Source organism: Lolium perenne, chromosome 2, assembly GCF_019359855.2.
Source record: "Lolium perenne isolate Kyuss_39 chromosome 2, Kyuss_2.0, whole genome shotgun sequence".
NCBI classification, from domain to species: Eukaryota; Viridiplantae; Streptophyta; class Magnoliopsida; order Poales; family Poaceae; genus Lolium; species Lolium perenne.
In genome coordinates, this window is record NC_067245.2 from 272,335,997 (window position 1) to 272,342,148 (window position 6,152).

A 6,152-nucleotide genomic window follows, 5' to 3' on the forward strand; every position below is an offset into this window, starting at 1 on the left:
GGTACCATCCATGCATGTCTACGGTTACCTCTTCTCTACGACGGGTAGCCTTACCATGCTATCACCTCCCATCACACAGAAATCACAGTTCATGATAGTTACAATTAGTTCACGAAATCATCCCTAGCTATTAGGAATGGTAGTTCATAACACGATGCTCCCTAACTACTACGAATTGCAGTTTTTCATTACGCGGATCGAAAAGGGTTCGAGAAATAGGGGATCATAGGGGTTCTTCTTCTTCACTTCTTCTTCACTTCTTCTCAGATGGTGGTGTTGCCTCTGGCATCCCACATAGCGTCTGCCCACTCTTGCCTCTTCACTTTCCAGTCATCATTGTCGCATGCTTCCACGCCATGGCCGGTCTCTACTTCATCAAAAGTGACAACCTCTTTGAAGAACTCATCCTCGCCCCAACCTAGGATCCAGTTGTGAAGAATGCAACAAGCAAGGATCAGCTTTAACTGAGTGTCAAACGTGTGGAGCGGTTTCTGGTCAAGGACCTTGAACCTGTTCTTCAATGCAGCAAAGGCCATCTCAATGGTGACTCTAAGGCTTGAGTGTCTGAGATTGAACAACTCTCTCGCTTTCAGAGGTCGATGCTTCCCAGAGAACTCGTTGAGGTGGTACCTTGTTTTCCTGAAGGGAGGTAGAATTCCAGGTCGGCATGCATATCCAGCATCTCCTAGGTAGAACTTACCGTTAGGGATTTGCAACCCATCAGGCCTTGACAAGCTGTCGGCTAGGATGCTGGCATCATGAGCTGAACCCTCCCACCCAGCAAGCACGTAGGTGAACCTCATATCGAAATCCTCAGCTGCTAGCACGTTCTGGCTGGTGTAGTGCTTCCTCCCGCGGAATGCTGCAGACATTGATCTCGGTACCTTTGCAGTGACATGAGTACCATCAATAGCCCCAATGCAATCCTGTAAAAAGATTAGCACACAATCATGTTTCTGACAGTAGGACACATCTGATAGGTACAAGGAACATGATGTTGTACTTACCCTGAAATAGGGGAACCACATGTAGATGTTCTTGATCTTGGTTGGTGTGTTCATTGATGCTGGCTTGATCATTTCACCTTGCGTACAACACCTGCTGGAAGTACCGAGAGATAGTCTCTGTGGATCGCCTGCATGTGTTATGGATGACTCTGAACCTCTGGTTATGACCGGCGACATGAAGAAACATTGCGACTTGTTCTTCAACAGAGGTGGGGATGCTATCAGTCAGCAGTCCTCTTTCCCTGAACGTTTTCACAAGTGCATAGAAAGGGCTCTTCTCATCCGTAGCATCTGGATGGTCTCTACGTCGTTGCAGTTGTAGATGTTGTTTAGGTTGGCAATCCTCTCCTGATATCGTTGTAACATAGGTCCGTAAGTCACACGAGGATAAACAGCATGCCTAACTGCTCTCTTGTGCACCATCAGGATCCAGGCTTGTACGCAAATGATGAGTGTTGTGGCATGATGCACAAGATGGAGCTGGTCGGTCTACTCAAACAAGATCTATGCATTACGAACAGTCTTCTCAAACCCAACTAGTTCTACGAACATGAATCGAACACTACATTAGAGCAGAGGACTTTCCCCTTACCTCCGTCATGGCGGACGATGGACACGGCTGAAAGCCGCCGCAGATGTGCGCAGGCTCCACCGCGGCTGGAGAAGAGGACCCTGGTCCGGCGCCGGAGACCGAAGGGAGATGCGCACGCTGCCAGATCTGGTCGCCGTCGCCGTCGGTGCGAAATTTGGGGGAAATGAAAATTTGGGAGGGGGCTAATGGAGAGGGTAACCGAAGAGGGAGGTTACCTTACCTTTGCCGCGCAACACCGCTGGGATTTTGGCTTCTCCCGCCATGCCGAGGCGGAGCTCCCGCGCCAACGGCGTTGTAGATTTTCGTCTCGCCGGGACCTTACCCTGGAGAAACTGTCAAACCGGCCGTTCCTCCGGGGCCTATCCAAGGGGTGCTTTAAAACCCGTGATATGCAAGAACATGAGTGCACCCAAGAAACCAAACGGCCCAAAAAATATTGGGCCGATGCGAGCCAAGGGGAGCCCAGGATACCAAACGCGTCCTTACATGAGGAACCTCCCTTGTCCGCTTGCAGCAGTTCGCTACTGAAGCTTAAATAGATTTTCCATTCTTCCAGGTTGGTGTACAATGCTTTTAAGCTGAATGGAAAGCAGTTTTTTTTGTGTGAGCTTGGTCTACCCTAGCCACGAGAACTTGTTCTATGGTGCGCCAATCTAGGCTCGACATATGTGACTGTCAACCATGTGTTTCATGTGAGGACACAATATATGGAATTTAGATTTCCACTTTGTGCCTGAGAAGGTGGCACAATTTAGATTTCCACTTTGTGCCTGAGAAGGTGGCACTTTAGGTGCTCGAAGTTCGATTCATTGCATAAGCTGATCAAATAGCATATGGCTTTACCAAGCCCGCCACCAAGCAGGCACTCGAGCACTTACCGCTACAATCTTAACCTTTTTTTACACGAATACAGTAGAGAAAGGCTCCATACTGTGTCATTTTACATTTATATAAGATATTTACAAGGGATCATCGTGGTTATTACATGCTCATAAAGTGTATAACCATGATTGCATCTATTCCTTCAAGCAAGGCTTAGCTCCATGTATAGTCAATGAGAAGAAAATTATAAATCTGGCTAAACATCTAGCAACTGAATGGTATGTTTCTTTGAAGATGGCATCATTTCTTTTCTCCCATAGGCTTCATAATCCACTAATGAGGATTTTCACTAGGAAGCTGGTAGAATATCTTGCTTTGGCATCATTTATCACAGAGTGAATGTCCATATCCAAATACCATTCAAAACCAATAGCCCACAAGAAACTCGGTGCATATATCTATACCAATATACACCCCTCTCTCCCTGACCCAACCCCCATGCGGCGGTGCCACGCGCCGCACCGGGGCTCCTCCGTCCGCCGCTCAAGTCCCTCCCCTTCCTCCGCCGCCGCCGGAGGCACCACCGGGCAAAGGCGTCGTGGAGCGGTGGTGGCGAGGCCCTGCTAGATGCGGCTAGGCGTGGCGGCAATGACGCACATTGCTTCTCCATCAGCGGTGGTGGTGCTCGGCGACGACAACCGGAGGCGGGGCGATGGCGGGCGCGATAGGGAGTTTGGGCCGATATGGATCCAGTTGGTCCTAGAGGGCCTCAAACTCCTTCACCTTATTCCTGTCTGTGACATCAATCGCCTGCTGCTCTGCCCGCATCACTAGGGAGCCGACGCGGTGGCCCCAGGGATGGCGGCTGCAGCCTCCTTCCGCCGGAGGTGGCCAGCGAGACATGGTGGATCACGGGATCACATGCCTTGCACTTCACCAAATAAAGGTGAATTTCCTAGGGTTCTTCTTTTGCAAAGATTGTGACCTTCCCGAGGATAGTCCTTCATCTGACCGGAGTGATAAGTTCCGGAAGGCTCCGCCGACGAATGTAATAGTGGACCTTATACCTGGAGTTTGCTAGATCGGGTGGTATTCGATCGTGCGCACCAATGCTTTTATTCTGACCGTTTGGTTCTGGAGGGAGCGACGCGAAGCTCTTCTATGTGTTGCCATCAGATGACATTTTGGTCCATGGTGAAATGAGAGGCGGAGAATATCATGAAGGCTGGATTGAAGGACTAGCAATGGAGGTTCGACTCTATGTGATGTGATGGTACTCTGGTGATGGCGCCAGACAATCTTGGTGGCGGTTGTTGTGGAAGCTGTTGGGAAACCCCAAGAGGAAGGTGTGATGAGCACATCAACAAGTTTTCCCTCAATATGAAACCAAGGTTTAATCGTCCAATAGGAGAAAGGCGTGACTTCTGAAGGTGTTGCTAGCTGACTAGTGGCAGGGCGTTCTACCGGCATCAGCAACAACATGGAACCTGCACACAACACAACCAAAATACTTTGCCCCAACTTACAGTGAGGTTGTCAATCTCACCGGTTTGCTGAACAGAAAGGATTAGACGTATCGAGTGGAAGGAGATGTTTGCAGTAATTAAAGAGAACAGAGCTTTGAAGTAAGTAACAGAGCAGAATTGCAGTGGATGAATTTATCAGTGTAAAGGAAAGGACCGGGGTCCACGGTTCATTAGAGGTCTCTCTCCGTAAAGATAAATAACATGTTGGGTGAACAAATTATAGCTGAGAAATTGACAGAATATCGACCATACATGACAAGATGATTACTATGAGATTCGTTTGGGCATTACAACATAATACATAGACCGTAATCCAACTGCGTCTATGACTAATAATCCACCTTCCGGTTATCATCCGAACCCCTTTCAGTATTAAGTTAGCAATGTGTGTAAAGTAAACAATAGAATTACCCTCGGATAAAACATTGTTGTTTTCTCCCTAGTAGCAACAACACATCTACAATCTTACAGGTTATTATCACTCTCCCAGAAAACTAGAGGCGTGAACCTACTATCAAGCATAAACATCCCTTCTTGGAGTCACAAGCAATCTACTTGGCCAGAGTATCTACTAGCAACAGAGAGCATGCAAGATCACAAATAACATATGACTTGTGAATATATAATCAACCTCAATATAGTATACAATATTCATCGGATCCCAGCAAACACAACATGTAGCATTACATAATGATGATCTTGATCATGTAGGGCAGCTCACAAGATATAAACCTGAGGCACAAATTGGAGAAGACAACCATCTAGCTAGCTACTGCTATGGACCCATATTCCAGGGATGAAGTACTCACGCATTACTTCGGAGGCGGGCATGGCGATGTAGATGCCTCCAGCGATGATCTCCCCTTCCGGCAGGGTGCTGGGAAGAGCTTCAGAACCCTCCCGAGATGGGTTCTGCAATGGCGGCCACGATGAAACTTTTCATGGATGGAGACTCGGGTATTCAGGGTTTTCCCGAGATCGTGCTTAAATAGGCTGAGGGGCGATATCGGTGGAGTCCAGGATGGCCCACACCACCCCTAGGCGCGGGCCAGGTTCAGGCCGCGCCTAGGGCTAGTGTGGCCGCCCTGCTATCCCCCTTCGACCCCCTCTGGACTCAGTTTTCGTTACGGAAAAATATTGACTTCGGCTTTTGTTTCGTCCAACTCCAAGAATATTTCCTGTACAACTTTTCTGAAATACAAAAACAACATAAAAAGGGAACTGGTACTGTGGCATCTTGTTAATAGGTTAGTGCTGGAAAATGTATAAAAGTGCAACGAAGCACGAGCAAATCTTATATGAATTGGTGTAAAACAAGAATGGATCATCAAAAATTATAGAAACGTTTGAGACGTATCAAGCATCCCGAAGCTTAACTCCTACTCGTCCTCGAGTAGGTAAGTGATAACAAAATAATTTTTGAGGTAACATGAAGCCAACACAATCTTGATCAAGCATTGTAAAGCATTGTGAGCTGGGATCAAAGTACACTAAACATAGGCAGGCTAGATATAATTCGATAGAACTTAGTAACTATGTTATAACATAAAGAGTAACTCAAACAAAGGATCATTAATAATAGTGCATTGAAAGCAACTGTTTGTTTATGAGCATAGAGTAAGAAAAGTGGTACTCAACATGTCCTTTATGAAGTAGCAAAACATAAATGCTAGGACACATTTAAAGTTCAGAGGGTGACTAGATACAAGTAATTTAAGAACAAGCAATAGTCACAATCATGAATCAATTAATAATAATTTTAGGACTATGCACATTGCACTAAGAATGACAACTATGCTCTCTTAATTGGTGCATAAATAAGAAGATGTAGACTCAACATAAAAGTAAAAGAGATACTCTTTGAACAGTAAGCAAGATAAACAAGTTTTATAAACCTTCTAAAAGTATGGTACTTATTAGCTTTGAGCTCTCATTGCACCTATCGTAAGCATATTGAATGGTTAAAGTTAATGTGATGGCAAATATGAGCTACATGCTTGACAAATCACAAGTTGAAAATCTCATGCTCCTTGAATACGAGTACCTAAACATCATCCTACTCAACTTAGGTCCCAAATAATTTCTTGTCATTGTAAGTATACATGTATCATCAAGAATCGCCAATGGGGTACCTCTTGCCCGATGATATGGAAGTACTCTTGTAGGAGCAATCCCATGCTAAAATGACAAGACAAACAGACAACG

The 6,152-nt window shown here is 46.1% G+C and overlaps 1 pseudogene; it reads right to left on the minus strand.

The window, feature by feature from the left end:
- Window positions 1-263: 263 nt before the first annotated feature.
- LOC127329362 (protein ALP1-like) lies at window positions 264-1,862 on the minus strand (annotated as a pseudogene).
- Between the last annotated feature and the right edge of the window lie 4,290 nt (window positions 1,863-6,152).